The 20,867-nt window shown below is 44.7% G+C and overlaps 1 protein-coding gene across 2 annotated transcripts in view; it reads left to right on the forward strand.

Moving 5' to 3' along the window:
• The window catches only part of SPON1 (spondin 1), a 248,970-nt gene that overhangs the window by 32,472 nt on the left and 195,631 nt on the right, over positions 1-20,867 (forward strand). Inside the window, exon 1 of one of the 2 annotated variants that reach the window (XM_027577774.1) lies at positions 17,809-17,946. The exons of the other annotated variant lie outside the window; for it this stretch is intronic. The gene's annotated coding sequence lies outside the window, so the exon portion shown is untranslated. Of the gene's footprint in view, positions 1-17,808; positions 17,947-20,867 lie in introns of those variants that run through there. 2 annotated transcript variants of the gene reach the window in all.

Genomic DNA, 20,867 nt, shown 5'->3' on the forward strand with positions numbered 1-20,867 from the left:
CTCACAGCTTTACATCATCTGCAGATTGAATGAGCCTTTATTTTCAGCTAAGCAACTGATGCGTGCTTCAGAGACTCTTCATTTCCTCTTCCCTCCGCCCAGGATGCTCTTCCTCCAGGTATCCAAAAGGCTCTCTCCCTCACTTCTTTCGGGTTTCGACTCATAGGTCATTTTTGTCAAAGAGTCCATTTCTGACCATATCTTATAAAACAATACCCCCATCACTCAATCCCATTTACCCTGCTTTGGTTCTCTTCTTTTCACTTGTCACCACCTGGCATGTTATAACTTGAGGGCTTATTCACTGTTTCTCCTCACTACAGTGTCTACTCCATGAAAGTAGGGGCACTGCTTTGTTCAGCACTATCACAGTGCCTGGCACATAGTAGGCATTTAATAAATAGCTGTCAGTTTCTTAGGTGTGTCTATTTATTTATTTATTTATTTATTTATTTATTTATTTTCAGAGTGAGAGCGTGCACATACACGGAATGGGGGAGGAGTACGAGAGAGAGAGAGAATCCTAAGCAGGTTCCAGGCTCAGCCTGGAGTCTGACATGGGGCTTGATCTCATGACCCTGAGATCATGACCTAAGTGGAAATCAAGAGTCAGATGCTCAACCAACTGAGCCACCCAGGCGGTGCCCCTAGTATGCCTTTTTAAATTCAGCCATAAAACAAGTTGTTCTTTTTGACAGTAGAATGACACTGACTTTTTGGTAAAAACAAGGATTCTGGCACCTACTTCCAACTCCTTTCCTTCCCAAAGTCCACTGACGTCCTAGGGTTTCTTCATGTGTATCTATATGAGGACACACATGCTTACGCACACCTCCTGGCCTCTTTCCAAAGTACTTGTGCAGCTATCTTTCAGGATCCTAGTATAGGCCTTTGCCTGAATCCCAATTTAATTTTATCATTTTAGTGGCAACATAGCTGCTCTACCCCTCACTGACCGCATAAGCTTGGGCCACTTAATTTAACCTTGCTAAGCTTCAGTTTCCTTGCCTGTCAGTTTGGAAAAACACTAACTCAGAGAGTTGTAAAGATGAGATAAGGATTTCCAGTTTCTGCCTTGACATATAAAGAGCTTGGAAGTCTACTCTTGTCCTTACAAGAAAAAAGCTGAAAAACTGAAAATCAATAACTCTAATTATATCCATCAGTGAATTGAGGATGCAAGACAAACTGCTCCTCCTTGCCCCAAAACTGGAGAGACAGGGGTTATTGAGAATTACAGCTTCTCAGGAGCAGAAGCTGCTGGAGACAGCAACTGAAGGGACACTTACCTGGTCACTGACAGATAGCTAGAGGCTGAGTATAGACTAGCTTGAGAGTTAAACTCCTCAGAGCCCAGTATGGGGGGATCTCCACACTTTTGTGACTTCTACCTCCAGAAGCCCCACCATATTCTCATCTGGTAAAGATCAGAGAAAAATTCTCTCCTGCTTCAGGCAGAGGGAGGGAAAAAATAACCATTTTGAAATATATCCAGAACAGTGTCCATAATAAGATCTGCTCTCAAGTGAAACTACCAGAACATTATCTGGGCTTTGGGAGGGGCAATTAGCCAACTCTAGCTTCCTATTGCCTTCCTATCTCACATAAGAAGGGTTAAAAAAAAAAAAAAGAAGGCTAAGAAATTCTTCTGAAAGTCACAGCCTAGAGACAGGCCCAGTAAAAAGTTGAGATTTAATCATAAGGTTATAGACTGTTTCTCTCTCCCTATACCTTATTGTCCCATCAACAGGGCTCTAGTATGACAGTGGATTATAACCAAGAGAGATTCAAGACACAAACTCTATTTAAGAAGGAGTTTCTAGAGAAAACAAATGATAATAGGGAAGACAGAAATCAGGATACTAGAGGGAATTGAAGCCTCTGACACCTACAGCCACAGCAAACATTAAAAACAGCCTAACTTCCAACCGGATAAACAGAAAACCTCACACTAAAGTTTTATTTATCTCAGTTCCTATCATCCTATAGACTGTGTCTAACTTTCAACACAGAATTACAAGGCATGCTAAACGGCAAGAAAAAACACAGTCCAAAGAGACAAAGCAAGCATCAGAACCAGACTTAGAGCAGAGATTTTACAATTATCAGACTGGGAATTTAAAATAATTGTGACTGATATGCTAAGGACTGTAAGGAAAAAAGTGGACAACATGCAAGAACAGACGGTAATATAAGCAAAGAATTTGAATTTCTACGAAAGAATCAAGAGAAAATGCTAGAAGCCAAAAACACTGTAACAGATACGAAGAAACCGTTGTTGGACTCACCAATAGATCAGACATGGCCAAGGAAAGGCTCAGTGAGCTTGAAGATAAGTCAGTAAATGTTTTCCAAACTGAAATGCAGAGAGAAAAAAAAGCAGTGAAAAAAAGAAAAAAAGATCAGAATGTCCAAAAACTGTGGGACGATTACAAAAGGAGGGTTTGGATCAAAGGCAACCTTTTAAAGAGGACTTACTGTCCTACTCTTGATCAGGGGTGGGAGGGAATGCTTCTTTATTTGAGGGTTGGGGGGAAGGCAAAGGAAACCAGTGAAAATATACAACAATCTGATGAACAAGAAATGAAGGTGACAGAGTTCACATAGGATTCTCTCCATATAATTCAGACTTTAATAGTAATATCTCCCTCACAAGTTTATTGAGAAGATCAAATAATATATAACACTGTTTTTCCAATTGTAGCAAGCATCAGCATCTCCTGGGTTCTTGTTTATAATGCATCTCTCTGGGCCCCGACCCAGAGAATTTGATCCTATGCGTGTATGAGGGTGAGGACTTGGGCCAGAGGAACCTGCATTTCTTAAGAAACACCCCAGGTAAATCTAGTACACATGCCCCACAGACCACACTTCAAGAAATATATAAACATTGAGGACAGCTTGGCCAGAAACATGCTCAACAAGTGTTTTTCAAGTAGGTAGAGGCAAGCTCATCTGTAGAGGAGCAAGGACGGGGCTGAGGACTGAGGAGCTGGAAGAGGCTGGGAACAAGGGCAGGAATAAGTATGAAGTCCACAAGGTGAATGGAAAGACCGCCTAACGACAGAGAGACCCAGTTTAGAAAACAGACTCCTAGGAGGAAGTTTCACACTAGATTTGAAATTTTCTCCATCAACCCTCAAGAGCCTGGTTGTGGGAGCCAAGTGAACAGGTGGTGTGATTTTTTTTCAGGACTGACGAACCCAGGGGTACAATGGATGAGAAGGCACAGGCATCCAACCAAGAGGAGAGGGAACCAGGGCACCATTGAGAAGGCTGGTCAGGGGTCCAGGCTGGGGAGGAGGCAGTACCACCAGTATCTCCTATCATTAAAAACCCCAAAATGTCCTAGGACTGCACATCTCCTCCCACCACGACCTTCCTTTCTCTGCTCCCCCTTCAGAGCCACGTATCTCAAGAGAGTTATGCCTACCTACTGTTTTTCTTACATCTTCACCATCCATTCACTTCTTAAGCCCATCAGCCTGGATTTAGCCCTATTACTCCGCTGATCTGGTTCTTCCAGTTTCTTTGACGGTCTCCATGTTTTCAGTAGACACTTCTTACGTATCTTTCAGTGTCAGAGAGGACTAACCACTTTCTGTGTCCTAAAACACTCTCCTCTCATGTCTTCCCAGTGTTCTTTATTTTTCTTTCTGGCTATGGCTGTGGCTTTATTTGCCTCTCCTCTCTACCTGACCTCTAAATCGGTGCCTCAGACTCAGCACTATTGACATTTGGGATCAGATAATTCTTTGTTGGGGGCAGCTGTCCTGTGCATTGAAGGGTGTTGAACAGCATCCCCGACCTCTACCCACTGAAGACCAGTAGCACCCTCCCACACACCAGTTGTAATAACCCAAAAAGTTTCCAGACACTGTCACATGTCCCCTGGGGACAAAATTGCCCTCACCGAGACCTACTGCTCTAAATGTTGCCCTCCCCCAGACTCAGTCCTGGGTCCCTTTCTGTTCTTTCTCTATATTCCAAGGTAGGCTCATCCATTCCTATGGCTGTAAGTGCCATCTATGTAATAATGACGCCCATTCATACTTCACTTAAACGTTTGTTGCCCACTGCCATGTTCTAGACTTCGGGCTGAGAGGGAGGATAAGTTAAGACTGTGGCTTTTTGAATTAGACAGCATGGATTTAAATCCCTGTTCTACTCTTGCTAACTGTGTGACTTGAGCCCTCCTAGTTTCCATTTGTTTGTCTAAAAAATAGAAATAATGAAGAGGTTAAACCAACAAACGACAATCAGAATCCTGGGCACATAGTTAAGTGGTTTAACATTAGTTACCATAACTTTCATAATCATTACCACAGCTCCTTAAGGGTAAGCACAGCGGGCTTCTGAAGCACAAAAGAGGTGTCATCCCCACTGGGTCCAGTAATACAGTGTTGACAGTTCTCCTCTAGAGCCTGAGAGACTTGAGTTCAAATCCTGATTCTGCAACTCTATTCCATGGCCTCTCTAAGCCCATTTCTTCCTCCTGGTAAAAGGGGAATGGTAATAATAGTACTTACTTCACTGGGTGAATCAAATGAGGTAGTTCTAAGGAAAGGATTTAACATGATGTCTAATACATTTGGTACTTAATAAGGATTAGCACTTCTTATTAGGGGAGCATAGGAGAAGCTAATCTTTAGCTGAATTTCAAAGCTTGAGGAGAGGGTGGCACTGGCAGAGGGAAGAGCAAGGCCAAAGGACTGGAGGCATGGAAAACAGTGCTATGGTCTGGGAATGGCAAAGAATTCCAAATTGCTAGTGCATAGCTTGGGGCACGAGAGGAAACTGAGGAAAGCCAGAATCTAAATGCCCTTCCATGCCACTTTAGGGCTATGGATTTTATCTTTTTACCAACTGCAGATGGAAATATGTTTGTTGGCAAGAGGAGGAGAGTTTTAGATTAGGGGACGACATTATAATTAATTATAATTAAATCTGCATTTGGGGAAGATAACTCTTATCAATCTAGAAGGATTTGGAAAATGTAAGACCAAAGGCAGGCAGGCTGGTTAGGAGGTTGTAGAAAGAGCCAGGGGAGAGATGATGAGGCCCACCCATCAAGAGATGAATATTCACCACCGATGTTAAAGAGCTTGCATGGCCGGGGTTCTTGACCAGTTGAATACTGGGAACAGATGAAGGGCTGGGTAGGACTCTGAGGCTTCTTGCTTGGCCATGGGTGGTGAGCAGCCAGACCACTGAGCCTTCTGCTATCTCTCCATCTGACCGCCCCCTCCTCTCTTCTTGCCCCTGCTCATCTAAACTCAATGTCCCACTAACTCTCCTGCTGGAACCCAGAACCTCCTTATCCCTGTCTTCATACCCACCTGGCCAGACTCCAACCCTGAACGAGCATGTCTTCTGCTTCTTTGTGTGCTTGCTTCTGAGCCCTGCAGAAAGTCTCACTGCAGTGTGGCTAGGTGGACTGACATGGTATGAGTTTCCAGGGGCTGCTGTAACAGAGTACCACAAACTTGGTGGCTTAAAGAGTAGAAATTTATTCTCTCGTAGTTCTGGGGCCCAGAAGTCCAAAATCAGTTTCACTGGGCCAAAATCAAGGTGTCAACTGGACTGCATTCCCTCTGGGGGATCTAGAGGAGTATCCCCTCCTCTATCCCCTCCTCACCTCCTCCAGTCTCTGGGGGCTGCGGCAGTCTTGATGTGTGGCCACATCACTGTAGTCTCTGCCCCTGTCTTCACATGGCCTTCTCCCCTGTGTCTCTGTCTCAGCCCCCCTGCCTGTATTTTTTAAGGATGCATGTGATTGCGTTTAGGGCCCACCCAGGTAATCCAGGATAAACGCCTCTCACGATCCTTAAATTAATCACATCTTTTGCCATGTCAGGTTATATGCACAGGTTCCAGGGATTAGGAGGTGAATATATTTTAGGGGGACCTTTCTGCTTGCCACACACATCTACTTAACATCACTGCCTTTGGAGGGCCCTTAACCTGCCTGGCAATCTGACTAAATTATTCTGGAAGTTTCTCTTTCCCATTTCCCTACTGCTGATTTCCTCTCATTTCTCACCTTTCTCTACCTCTTTCTACATTACTCTTATCAAATGGCCTAGTCTCTTTTTCTATAGGAAAAACAACAACAACAACAACAACAACACACACACACACACACACACACACACACACACACACACACACACACACACAGGAAATTCCTGGACCAAAACTCCTTAACTTGTTGGTATCAAGTTAATCGACCTACCTGCATCTTTCCTCACCACCCTCCCGCTAAGTTAATGGAGCACTCTCTCCCCCCTCCCAAGGCTACATTCTCTGTGTGGGCTCCGAGAACCTCCCTCTCTAACCTCCTTGGGAGCCTTCAGTGGCCAACGGCCCCTTCTCCCTTTTGTAGAGCCAGTTTTTTCTTTCCCATTGGAGGACTTCTTTCATGACTCTCCCTTTTTAAAATAACAACCCAAAATCTCACAATAAACAAAAACTGACCATTCCCTGACCGATCTCCTGCTAAGTGCTATTGATGGTACCTCCCAAGTGCCCTTCTAATTCGCCAGCTTTCTTCTCAGCTCAGTCTTGGTCCAGTCTGTCATCATGTGTCCCTGGGTGAGCACAGTGACCTCCCTGCTCTCACTTTCGCCACCTCACAGTGGTTCTGCCAAGCACTTCAGTGCCTGTAGGACCAGTATGTCAGCCCCATGAGGTCAGGACTCTCTTTCATCTTCTGCTATATTCCCTGTGCCTCCAGCATCTAGAAAAGTGCCCAGTAGAAAGTAGGTGCTCAATAATTGTTCGTTGAAGGTGGTCACTTTATTACTAAAATTTCAGGAAGGAGACAAAATTTCATACCAGCCTATAAGGCCTAGCAAGGTCTGGCCCCTACTTATCTCTCTTCTCACATCATCTCCCCCTTGCTCCTTGGCCTGTAGATACACACTGATCTTTGAATACTCCAATTTCCCTCCTGCCCCAGGACCTTTGTAAATAAATGTTTTTGTTGTTGTTTGGAACACTCAACCCATCTTTTCCTACCTAATGTCTACCCAGTCTTCAGATTGCAGCATAGATGTTGCAGTTGCTTCCTTGGAAAAGTTTTCCTTAGCACCATTATATGCTCTTATATGCTCTCATTACACATGTATCCTTCCTTTGTAGAAAATCCACAGCTATTAATTTTGTTTGTAATTGAAGAGTATATGTTTAAAGTCCATCTTTCCCATCACTTGATGACTGCAGCCATTATATTCCTAGCGCTTATCATGTTGTCTGACACACTCAGATGCCCCAAAAATACATATTGCAGGAAGAAATGAATGGATAATGGAATAATGATGGGGTGGAGATCAGATACAGGAAGAAGAGAGAGATTGGTGGAAAAGTCACAGCTCCATCTTGCCCCTGTTAGAAAGCCCAGCAGATGATTCAGTTGGAAAGGCCATTATTGGTTGGAAATTTGAATTGGGAGCTCAAGACAGGGTTCAGGCTGCCTATTTGGACTTAGGCTATTGGTGAAACCATGGTAGACAGGAAAGATTAGAGATACAAGAGGATTAGCATCTGGAGGTGAGAGCAGGATGGGATTAGGAGCAGCCTGGCAGCTTATCCTGGAAAGGAAGAGGCAGAGATATGAAAGATGGACATGGCAGAGAGAAGTGTAGAGGTGGAAAGGGAAGGCAGAGTTGGAGGGGAAGACATGAGGCAGAAGGTGAGGCCAGTGAAGGTGGAGGAGCTTGGGGGAGGATGGGCGCTTGCAGAGAATGTGGAAACTTTATGTTTGCTGAAAGGAAAGCTCCTGCTGACATAGGCCAAGCAGGTAACCTAAGTGAGCAAAGTGTGCGCGCGCATGTGTGTGTGTGTGTGTGTGTGTGTGTGTGTGTGCGTGCGTGTGTGCGTGTTGTATATGGGGAAATGTGATTACGCTATTCTCGATGCGAGCCTGTTTCTCAATAGATCACAGCTACCCAAACTCACTGAGGCAGGTAAGCCAGGTGTGATGATATTTGCTGTCTACATGCTATATTAAGTTGGATTCATAGCTTATGCCTACGTTTTTTCCACTAAACCACACTTCCTCTCTGAAGCTATTCCTCTTCCTCCTCTGCCAGCCCAGCCCCCAGTGGAAGCCACAGCCACCTTAGGCTTCCACTGGCCTTGGTTTGGGTGAATTTTCCTTTAATTTGTACCTCTTGCCCTCACTCTTCTAGACTGCAAGCCCCTTGAAGGTAAAGCATGTTTTAATCATCTTGGAATCTCTAGAGTCCAGCACCACAAAATTTAGTTCTTGGTAGTTAATTAATTAATAAGTGCTTGTTGCACAAAAAGGTAGCCCTATTTTATGTTGTGTTTCTTAGTTGTTAAATATTATATATGTCTGTTTATGTATCCTACCTCATTGGAGAGGTGCTGCCTGTCCCTGCACAAAATGGTCCCCAGTGACTATGATATTTCTTACGTCTTTTCCCTGTGGGTCTGTTTCTAACAGTAATGCCATCCTCCAAACGTAATTCCACACGTTACTAAATCAGTTTGTTCCAGCCTGAACCTAGGTTCTTGCTTCTCCTTCAGAATAACTTGCAGGCTGGGAATATGGATCCAGGCAGTCCCAGAGGCTCATGCTAACAACTTCTGCTAATTCTTAGGCTGATTATGCAGGTTATTGAATAGATAGTCCTTTTGCTTCTTGTTCTTTGAACGCACTCTGTGTAGCCTTGTCTGCTTCATTGGTAAGGGCATGGGGGTGGTGCTTAGAGACTGAGAAAACCAAGCCCACTCCACTTCTACTTGGGCAGCTTTTATCCTAGTTGGGGATTTTGGAATTTAAAAAAATCTGACTCTATTAGTAAAGGAGTGATAATTAGTCATTTTAGAGCTACTCTCTGAGTAAGACTTGCAAATTAATCCAATTTGGCCATTCTGTTTTAAAAAGGGGGGGGAATTAAGGGGCTTTGTGACAATTGTTTCCCCAAATTCTCTGACCCACCAGTGGTTTTGTGGCCCCACTTGCCCAAAGTCCCATTCATTGTGTTGCCTGGATATTGAGTAGGATCTTCCTGGGGTCTGTACAACTCAAATGCAGCATTGGAAGCTGCTTGAGTTCTGTTCACTATATTGCCGCTATTGAATACACTGCCTCTTAAGCAACTGGTTTACCCAGCTGGGGGAAATCTAGCTCACCTTATTAAATTTCTAAGTGCATCCCAGAGCACTTATTCTTGAGGAAGGTAGACTATAAGAGACAGTTCTGACATATCTGGACAGGTCAGCAACTTAAAAAACTATTCCTGTTTATAGATTTAGGCTCCATTCGGGTCAAGCACACCCCCTAGAGAATGTGTTAATAGTTTCACTACGTTTACCCCCGTACTACTCTTAGTAATGGCTAGCATGTATTGAGTGCCTTCTGGATACCAGGCTATGCCCTGGGTGCCCCTATCTCCTTTAACTCTAATCTTTACGAGCCGTCTATAAGAAAGTGTTATAAATATTTTAGAGATGAGGAAACAGACTCCGAGGGATTATTTACTGGCTCAAACTTTGGGGTGTTTTTTCCCTTGGGTTTTTTGTAGACAGGAAAAAGTTAAAGCCTCTTTGCAGTTGCTGTGGTCTTAAGAGAAAGGGGAGCACTAAGCATAGTAGAGTGAAAAGGCAGGTTCTTTTGAAGTTTTGTCTGTAATTAAATTAGAAACTTATGCTGGGGGAGAGGCTGTGTGTGAGAGACCCCATCCTGCCCCTGGCCCAATCCAGGCTGCCTGTTGAATCTGCCAGCTGTTTCCAGATCCTGGCTCTTTCCCCCATTCCAGCCCTGCCCACTGACTTACGTCTGTGCTGTGGCTTCTTAACAGTAAGCTTGGAATCCCATGGGTAGGGCAAGAAAGGAGGGTCTATCACAGACCAGGGTGGGCGACGGCAACTTCCATCGATTCTGAAAGGCCCATTTTACCTTTGTAGTGGGAAATCAAAATACATCTTACAATCGATACACACATGAAATGGAGGATTCCTTCTCCCCAGATAAACTGTTATGGTATCACCGATGCCCCCTACACTCAGCGGCATCTTAGATTTGAGGAGCCAAGGCGGGTTTTGTCTTGTGTGTTGGTTCTGATCAATTGGTGGGGACTATCTAGAGTTTGGGAAGAGAAGAGTCTGGTGCTGTGTTCTGGGGAAGAATGATAAGCTGGGGCATCCGTGCTCATGGGAGATGGTATGGAACCCCAGATGCCAGGCATTTGCACCTTCGTGTTGTGTCTTTGGAAGTAAATGGAGGAATACCTACCATATCTTTCATTGTAAACTGAGGGACATAATGCACAGGAGACATTTCCTAGGAACTACGTCAGAAGTCCACCTCTTCTTACACAGATTTGTGACCCAGTCCTTTGAAATAGCTTTCATACTTTTGAAGTGGTAGTTTGATTATAAAAAATAGTATATTCTTATTGTAGAACAAAGGTATAGAGGTATGAAATTTTAAAATCTCATTGTATAAACCATTTGACTATGTGACTATTAATGGATCTTTCATTGCATAGATTGTTTTTACCTCTTTTTCTATTGCAAACCAATATGCATGTTCATATGTGTATGTGTGCACACTCACATACTCACCTGTATCTGTATAAATCTTAGAAGCAGAATTCTGGGTAAACATCATTTTTAATAGGCCCAAAATAGTCCAATTAACATTTCCTCATTGAGTTGTAGCTTGAGGATTATGTCCTGTTTTTTACTTATATAAATACTTAGGGGGGAAAAAATCTTTGACCAATAAAGCTTTTCTTATGTTTTATTTTATTTTTTTTAAGATTTTTATTTATTTATTTGAGAGAGAGAGAATGAGAGAGAGCACGAGAGGAAAGAGGGTCAGAGGGAGCAGCAGACTCCCCGTCGAGCAGGGAGCCTGATGTGGGACTCGATCCCGAGACTCCAGGATCATGACGTGAGCCGAAGGCAGTCACTTAACCAACTGAGCCACCCAGGCGCCCTTTCTTATGTTTTAGATTAATTCATGAAAATGGTTTCCCAGAATGAAATTCATCTGTTAAGAGCTATGAACATGATTAAGTTTTTGATAATTTGTGAATTGATGTTCCAAAGACTTGGTTGATTGACACTTCGAGCTATGGATAAATAGAAGCTCAGTAATAAAGACTTTGCGTTCCCACCGAAAAAAAGCACATGAAGATATTGGGAATATCTCAATGCTCACCATGTTGGCAGTTTGGCAGTAGCTCTTCCTGGGAGTTAGAGCAAGTCCATGCTGTCCCTGTGCGGTATGTCAGGGGCTCGGGACACCCCCAGGGAATATGTGGGCTCTGGGGCTCCTCTGGCTTTACCTACCTTAGCCAAATTGCTCATAGCAGGCTGGGGAAATGCCCATGCTGCCAGGACTGTAGCAGAACTCTCTGGAGTGCCAAAGCACTGCCTTTCCTTCTTATGGGTCAAGTGCAGGTGGCCACAGAGGCCTGGGCAGATGATGACTTATGCCCTGGGGCCACCTAATCTTGGGACTAATTCTTTTTCTATTCCTTGGCAGGGAAAGGGAAGGCCGAAAAAGGGAGAGAATTTCATAGCGGGTTCAGACACTATTGTTCCTGGATACCCTACTGGTGATGCCTCAAGAATTTTCTTTTCTCTGTGGGTATAGTGCCAGTGTCTACACTTCATGGGCTCACTTGCTAGGTTTAAAGCACTTGTCACACCCTATCTCATTTAATACGATTCATTTGACTGAACCACCAAGCAGCTAAGTGGTTCAGGAAACTAGTATGGTGGGTCTACCATCTGTGAACTTTCCACTTGCACTAACCTGTAAAAGGGTTTAACTGGTGAAGCAAACGGATCTGCCAGAACGAGTCCATTGTGCTGTCTCTGTGTTCAGCAAGAAGGCAAAAGTGTATGAATCCAGGTGGACGTTTATACCAAAATTACAGCCGACTTATTCATGCATTTATTTGGAAAAGGGCCCACATAACTATAGCATTGGTTCTGTTTTTTCTAAATTTAATTAGTAAAGTCAACTGAACATACTGTTCATTTATTGCTAATGGGCGCTTTAAAACAAGTTCTCAGCGTAAGGTTTTTTCCTGTTATATTTTTATACTCACATTAAAAAAGAAATATAAGCCCAACCTTGTTCAAAAAGAATGGAAGATAGCTCATATCTGGTTTAATCTAAAATTAACACTTTCAAAGTAGAATTTTAAAATGATCATTTTAGGAGCACTTTGGGGACTGGAGTTGGGAAAGTCAGGAAGCTTGGTGCTGACTCACACAATTACTTCGATCTCCGCAGAAGGGAATGTGCCATTGTTTTGTTCCAATCCAGGCACCACTTGGTGATCACTTAGTAAGTGCCAGGCACCGGCTTTGGCCAGAGAGACTTGTGTGTGGTACTGTGCGCCAGCTGATGGCAGACTGCTTCCAGAATGGACGCGGGGCATTGCAACTCTGCGGGGCAGCTGTTAGCCCCCTTTGCAGGTGCCTGTGGACTGCTGGTGCCCGGGGGACTTCTGTATGGTCTAGTGCTGCTGTCAGGCCCATTTGAACTGGTAGCGGCCCTCCTGGCATAGAGTTGCATTTTCCTATGTTCACATGAGAAACTTAATTTTGCTCTCCAGAAGTACTCATTATTAAGGAAAATATTACAAACCACTTTCCAAGTTGAGACTGAACAAATGGCCAAGTATAACTGAATTTAGGGCCCTGAAATAACGACATTGTTTCTTTAAAGCATTTTCATTGAGATGAAAGCCAATGAAGTTATAAATAACAACAGTTACACTTATGTTTTAGAAATTTCTCACTGCTTTAGTTAATAGGGAAAGCCAAAAAATAAACGAAGCAAACTGATTTTAAAAATCAGTATCAATGTGTTTTTTTTTAAATTAAGATCCCTGTTTCCAGACTAAGCATTGACTGAAGGATCTTAAAATTCGTTTATCATTATTTTTGTTTAATAATCTGTAAGTGACGCTTCTCTCCTTTTTTATCTGGCTTGAATAGGGACTGACCCTTTTGCAAAATGTGTCTTACATTTCTAGAGAACTCAGCAGTGCTGACATCACGTTCCCATCCATCCTCTCATTTGAGTCCCATGGTAGCCCTGTGGTGGAGACAGAACTGGGTTCTTATCCACATTTTACAGATGAAGAATCAGAGGTCGAGCGACTTGCCCGAGGTCACCAAGCCAAAAAATGGCAGGGTCAACCATATTTCATGGGGCCATGCTGCCTTTCTAAATATTTACAAAATTAGACCCTCAGATGGAAGATCTTCACCAAAACTCTGCTGCTATTCAGCACTGCAAAAGTTAATTGTTGGGTTTGCTAGGACTAGCTAAATATCTTGAAAAAATATGTGCCTTCTGATAATGGATGCATCACACCCACTATTTTCAGGCTCCTTGTGTTTTCATACTTGTTAGTCTCTGTAATTTATCAACTGAACACATGAATCATGGACTACTTAGAATGAGAGCTCACTATTATTGAATGCTGTGTTTAGTGTTATATTTTATTGATCGCTTGCCTGATTGATTAACTAACTTATACTTTACATAGTTTTAAGAAGTCTTTGCCAGAGCTACTGAGCAATTCTTTACTTACCTTCTTCTGTGAAAGAACACTGGGGCAAGGTACTATTCAGAGTCACTGGGTCTTGTTGCTAATTTGAAAGAGGTGAACCATGTTACAATGCAGGGATATATTCAATCTATAGAGGCAGAGGACCTCTGTTGGAATTTGAAGCACCTTTCAAACAATGAGCTCCACCTCTCAGCTCTGCAGAAAGCCCTCACTAGGTCCCAAATAAAAAAGAGATCTGCTTTGCCAAAGTTATCAAGGCTGAGATTTTTTTTTAACAGATTTTACTTTTTATTTTTTTTTTTAGAGAGAGAGAGAGAGAGTGCAAGCCAGTGGTGGGGGGGGGTGCGGTGTGTGGATAGAGAGAGAATCTTAAGCAGGTTCCCCACCCAGTGCAGAGCCCAAGGCGGGGCTTGATCTCACAACCCTGAGATCATGGCCCTGAGATCATGACCTGAATCAAAATCAAGAGTCAGATGTTTAACCAACTGAACCACCCAGGTGCCCCTCAAGGCTGAGATCTTAAAGCACCCAGGTAGTCGCTTGGGAATGGAGGAGAAAGAATGGATTCAAACATACTAGAGGTTGAAGTTTGCTGTGAGGTTTAAAAGAGGACACAGAAATTCCTAGTTGAACGATGCCCATAATCGAGTAGAGAACAGAGGAAGGGCAGAGGAAGGGCAGGGGAAGGGGGAAGGGAAGGGACTGAGTTTGAGATACTCTGTTCTAATCCTGAGGGGTTTATAACCTGGTCTGGGAAAGCAGGGTTGACAGGGGGAGGGGAACAGATAAGCAAACCAGTGATTAAACTGCAGTAGATAAGGGCTGCATGGAGATCAGCAGAGCATGCTGGGAGGTCAGTTCGGGAGTGGGGGCAGGAATCGGAAGGCCTCCTCTTGGATGTGACACTGGGGCTAAGTGGTAGAAGAATTAGTTAGGGAGAATGTATTACACAGAGCACTCACAGCAGAGGAGACAATATAGTATTCAAAGACCCAAAGTAAAAGAATGGCCAGTAGATCAGGTGAGGTCAGTGGGGGGAAGGGTTTTGGATGGTGAAAGACAAGACAGAAGGGGCATCCAAGCCATGAAGAGTCTGGTAATAGCAGAGAGCATTTATTAAGCATTTACTGTAAGCCAGGCACCGCAGAATAGCTCAGAATATGTTCAGAAGGTAACTGATTGGCCATGGGCGAGGAGAGAGGCACAAGTCCAAGGAGACTCCCAAGTTTCTGCCTTGACCAGGAAGGGGAGTGTGGAGGAGGAGGCTGTTAATGAGGGAGGAGGATATTGAGCGCCCCTGGGGGCACATTAAATCTGAGGCTCTTTAGCATCCAGGTGGCTGAGAGGCAGTCTGACATTGTATTCAAGCATATGGACTCTGAAACCAGACGGCCCTCATTTGAAAGCTAGCTCCGCCGCTTTGGAGATTTATGGCCACGGGCAAGTGCCTTAATCCCTGTATGCCTCAGTGTCCTCCTTAGTAAAAGAGGGATAATAATAGTACTTCAGCATTTCTCTTTTAGAGTAGTAGGGGATGCTTGTGGGAGGAGAGGGGAGGCAAAGAAGGGCCCCTTAGAGAAGCCTGGGGAGAGCTTCCAGGAGGATGTGTCTGCGGGGGTCCACATAGTAGTCCATGTGGTAGAGCTTTGCGCAGGAAAAGGCTGTACAGAGCTGTCGGATTGGGCAGTGAGGAGGTAGTAGTGGTCACTGCCAGAGAGATTCAGTGGCGCCAAGGGTTGAGAAGAGCATGGCCATCTCTATCGAATGCAGTTGGTGGGAGTGCAAATTAATTCAACATTTCTGTCGGTTTGGCAACGTGTATCAAACGTAGAATGCTCCCACCCTTTAACTCTGAAATTCCATTTCTACGAATGAAGCCAACAGGCAGAATGAGAGGAGTACAGGCTGATACAAGTACAAGAATGTTGACTGCAGCCTTGTTTATAACCCAAAAAAAAAAAAAAAGAGGGTAATTGATCTAAAAGTCCGCCATACAGGATTGATGAAAACAAACGATAGTACATCTTGGCAGCGGAATGCTGGGCACAGTGGCTAAGGGCTGGCGTTCCAGAATCCGACTGCCAGGGTCTGAATCCTGGCTCTGCATAGGCCAGCCGCGTGACCTCAGGTCTCTGGGAAACTTTCTGGGACTCTCCGTTTCCTTAGCTGTAAAATGGGATAATTGTAATACTAACTCACAAAGCTTTGTTGAGAATTAAGGAACTTGAAACAAATGAAATACAGAGTATAGGTCTGGCACATATTATTATGCAAGCATTTAGAAATGCATGGTAGACATAGATGTATGGAAATAGCTGTTTGTACAATATGAAGAGAAAAAACATGAAGTCACGGAACAGCAAGATAATACGATCCAGCAATTAAACAATGCTTTTTTCTGGGAAGTGGAAACATGGACACAATTCACTTTCTACTTTGTACATTTCTGTATTTCTTACCTTTAAAACACAGGTATCTAATGTCTGATTCACCTGGCTGACTATAACCCAGAGCGGGGGCAGGCACCATTTTTTGTTTTGTTCCAGACTGTGTATCACAGTATCTGGCACATTGCAAATAGGTGATCGACATTTGCTGAATGAATGAATGAATGCATGAATGAATGAATGAGAAATAAGAGGTTGTGTTTTGGAGGAAGCTGCGTAGACCAAGATTGCAAAGATGCGGCCGTTCTGTACCTACGAGGCCCAGGGTGCCCTCAGGGAGGAGGTGGTAAGTGGAGCAGAGCTCCGGGCTGAGGGCCATCGTCATCAGCCTGGATGCTGCCATCTCCCAGGCCGGGGACTGCATGAGGAGAAATCAGGCCTCAGAGCCCCAGAATCCAATCCCTGGCTTCATTCAGCACCAAACAGGATGAATCTGACAGCAGAACCATGTATCGCCCAACTGCAGGGGATTTCTGTACCACAGAGCCGCTTCTCACAGGAATACACCTAAGTCCAGGAAGGTTAGGTGAGTTCCCTGATTTCCCCCAGAATGTGTGTCTCCCAATCCTGCTCTGGCGCTGGCTCCTTCCTCCAAGGACCTACCAGTGTGGATATTTCTGATCTAAATGAAGTTTGTGAGAGGACATATACTGGATCCCCGAGAACCCATTTCTCGTATGTAGTGTGACTTGCATTACTCAGGTTCACCGATCACCCATGCCCTTTATTTGTAAGGAACAAAGTGGCTAGGACCATAATTAACTCACCCACATCTCCCATTGTCCTCAAGTCTTTTGTGCAAGCACTGATTGTTGTTTCTATTGTTGAGAGCGGGATTGTTCTCTTGGCAACAGGCATCCAGAAAGAGAGATCAGCGGGAGGCTTAGCAGGTGACACTGTTGAAATTTGACCGTTAAGTTTCCAGAATAAAAGAAGAAGGCAGAAAAGCACCAGTTGAGCAGAGGGTCATTTTGAATTGGTTACCAAGCTATAAACTATAGAATGCTTTGGGAGAAAAGACATTTGGTTATTTTCAACTACAGTCAGGAATTCAGAATATCAGCCAACTGAGCTCTCAAGTACAAGCCCTTAAGGGATCCAGTTTAATGAATATTTAAGAACAACTTATTGTTAAGATATTACAATTAGCACAGGTAAATGGAAGCTTCAGATGTGCTCTTGAAAAACAGCCTTTTCTCACTTTTATATCTTAATCCTTACTTACCCATACATTGTTGTTTACCCCACCCGTGGGGCGGCGGGGTGGGGGGGGTGGGGAGGGTGGGGGGAGATGTGCTCAGTCAGGGAAGATGGACAGAGGACAGAGAGCCTGATATTTGCCATCGGGTACAGCTGGATAGACTAGTGGCTCCATCCATTAGGAAAGCTGCGTGTTTTCTCAGGGAATGACTAACTCCCCCGAACCCCACTTTCCTCCTTGGTAATAAAGGATCATACTAGCTATCTCAGAGGGTTGGTCTGCTGATTCAGCAAAATCATGCTTAAAAGGCCTGGCACATAGCTCAGTAAATTCTAGCTTCTTTCCCCTAAACTTCTGTTCCCTTACCATCTAAAAATATCAAGTTATAAATTCCTGGGGCCTTTCAGTAGGGCTGGAGCAGGCTGTGTATTTGGCTCTTGACCACATTTCACGTGGGCATTGGACTCTATCTGCAGAATGCAAGTTGTGTCCTCTCCCTTCCCGCAGCAGAACACACAAAAGCAGAGGGGAGGAGCAAAGCTAAAAGCAGGTTCATGTTGGTTTACCTGGAAAGCCAGCTGCCACGGAAGTCTGGAGTACATCTCAATTTGTTGCTCGCTCTTTTTCCTTCCTAATTCTTTAAGATTTCTGGGTAGGATCACGTAGGATGGAGGCAAGCCAAAGGAACCACCAAAGGCTCTGGAGTGGAGCGTGTGTTTAAGAGGTGAGCACGGTGGGCCGACGAGAGTGGCAGGAGATGACATGCGGGGAGTCGCAGGCTGGTATCCCTGAGTTTGGATCGTCAGTGCAGTGGAAAGCCGTTGGAAGGCTTTCAACAGGGAAGTGACATGATTTGATTTATGATTTTCAATGTGCCCTCTGGCTTCTGCAGGGGGATTGGATTATGGGGGTTAAGTATGGAAGCAGAGAGAGAAATGAGGAGGTTGCCACTGTGTTTGCAGAGTGTGGGTGCTCTGTGGGTGCTGGGGAGGGATTCTGTAGCAGTACCACTGGCAGGCAGTCAAGGCGAAGCTTGAATAAGACAACATAGCGAACATGCGAGCGTGTAGTACACATTTCACAAACGTGACTTCCCGTCTTCCCTGGTTAGTGCTATAACTACATCAACCGGGCGGTGCTTTTAATTGGATTTCAGGGGATGTTACATTAATAACTACATTTTCTGAGCTATGGATTTGCTCTTTGGAGCGAGGGCCGATCAAGAGATGAAGGCTAGCTCCTGCTGACCACAGCCTGCCTCCTGGGAAAACTCGCCGAGGGAGGGAGAAAGTAAAGAGAGCCAGGAAGCAGGGAAGGAGGGGAGAGAAGTACAGAAAAAAAGCCTGGAAGGAGCGATCCAGGGGCCTCCTGATGAATAGGCAGGTGCTATGTGCAGAAGGTGCTGTCCTCAGAGCTGGACTTTCATCCTTCAAAGTGACAGTATAGGTAGATGGGGCAGTCAGCTGTGATTCGAACTGGAAGGAATCCTCAAGGCCATCTTGCCCAATGTCCTCATTTTAGGAAACTGAGATCCAGAGAGAAGTGATTGGTGCAAAGCCACATAGATAATGGCAGAGACAGGGCTGCTAGCAAGATAGAGTGGAAAGAGATTGATTTATAAAGAGAGACCGGGGGCATTCATCATTCAGTAAGCCTGTACTGAGCTCCTGTTCCGTCTGAGACCCAGCTCTAAGCACTGGAAACAGATAATGCAGTCGGACAGACAGGGAGCTCACCCCCAGACCCTCCTCTTATGGCAACTCTGCCACCATGTGCCAGTGATTCTTGCCTCCATGATTCAGTTTCCTCCTCTCTGAAAAAGGAGTGGTAAGACTTCTTTAATTTTAATTAATTCACTTATTCATTCTGCAAAGATGGATTAAGTGTATAGGATGTGCCTGGCACAGGGCTGGGGGCAGGTGACACAAAGGTAAGTGAGTAAGCCAGCCCCAGCTTTTGGATACGATGGACTAGACTCAAGACGGTTTTCATCCCAAGCGTCCATCACAATCACCTAGGGTCTTTGAAAAAAGCGCTGCTACCCTGGTCCCACTCCCAGAGCTTCTGATTCAGTGGGTCTGAGGTGAGACTCAGGCTTCACTAGTTTCACAGAGCCCGCAGGTGGTTCAGGTTTGGATTCAGGCTACGAAGGAGCACTGGAGCCATGAGGATCCAGGTGATGAGGGTGGTAGTGGGTACAGAGTGCAGCACAGCTGGCTCAGGCCTGGAAGGCTTCCCAGAGGAAGCAGCATGTAAAGTGAGACCGTAAGTAGAAGCCAGTCAGTCTAGCAACAAGGAGAAACAGTGTCTAGGGAGGGCTACAGGCCCTCTGGGAATTGCTGTGAGAGTCGGAGGCATGACAGATAGACACACTTAACACAGTCCGCGGCCAGAGAAGAGGACTCCATCTATTGTTCCTTTGCCTGTTTTTCTCTCTCTCCCTTTGTTCTCCCTGGCCCCACACCCTTCCCAATAAAGTTCTTATTCCAACAATACACTGTGTTGACAAGACAACAGCTGATTCTCGGGCTTCTAGTAACGATCTTGGAGAACTCCTTGTCATCCATGAGCTGGTGAACTGCCCTCATATTGGCTCCCTCCCCACTGCCCCCAGCTCAGGGTGCCTCACCCTAGCAGAGGGGAATGCCTCAAGCTCTTGTCTGCATGATTGGATCAGTGTTTTCACCCCAAGCCTCTACCTTTAGGCACACAGAGACAAAATGCATTCTCTCTAGATATTTGATTTGTTTTGCAAGTGCTCAGCATTCATGGACTGGTGACCACATTGGATATGTTTGACAAATAACCACTGAGAGTTATCATAAATCTACTTCCTTAAGAGAGAGCCTTCCTTACTGTTCAAATCTAGCAAGACTGAAGTTTGGCATTCCCCCAGGGGTGGAGAAGTTCACAGACATGTACCATATTCAGTAAGATATAATAAATCCATGCACGATGTTTGCTGTTTTCACGCTAAAAACAAACAAACAAACAAAACAAAACACAAAAAACAAAAACAAAAACTGAGAGGGAAACCTGACATGCTTTTGTATCCTGGAGAATGAAGGCATCTGATGACCTGTTTAAACCTCTTGTGAAATAACCCTCAGCAGTACCTTACCTTATCCTCAAGGTGAGGGGTTAGGGGCAAAGGGAGCAGAGTTTAGATCCTGTGCTGATACCCGCTGACTCAAGCAGAGTACAACCAAGCATCAGAGGTAAGGAGGAGACTGGGCTTCGGGGGAGAAAAATCACTTTTCTGCTGGAAATGTCACTGTCCAATGCTAGGGTAGGGGAGAGTCAGAGAGTCTCACTTTTCTATTTATAATTTTCTAAATGCAATGTGAAAAAAGAATTGATATTATTTTTCCTGCCTGTAAGGTAGCCCCATCCTTTTCCTCCCCACTCTTCCTCATTTGGGGTCATGTTGACATATGGGTGAGACCAGAAACAAAGGTTGCTGGCTCATCCCAGCAGCCATCTGTCCACACTTGCCAGTGAACTAAATTTGCCAAGAACTCCCACTCCACAGGCTCTTGGGAGAGGCAGGCTGATAAGCTTGTATCTCCGATAAAGCCCACGGCTTTGGATGATCTGGGCAGGGTAGGGAGGCTGAATCCGTGGGGAGCTGGGGCCCCCATGGAG

This window comes from Zalophus californianus, chromosome 11, assembly GCF_009762305.2.
Source record: "Zalophus californianus isolate mZalCal1 chromosome 11, mZalCal1.pri.v2, whole genome shotgun sequence".
In the NCBI taxonomy this organism is placed as follows: Eukaryota; Metazoa; Chordata; class Mammalia; order Carnivora; family Otariidae; genus Zalophus; species Zalophus californianus.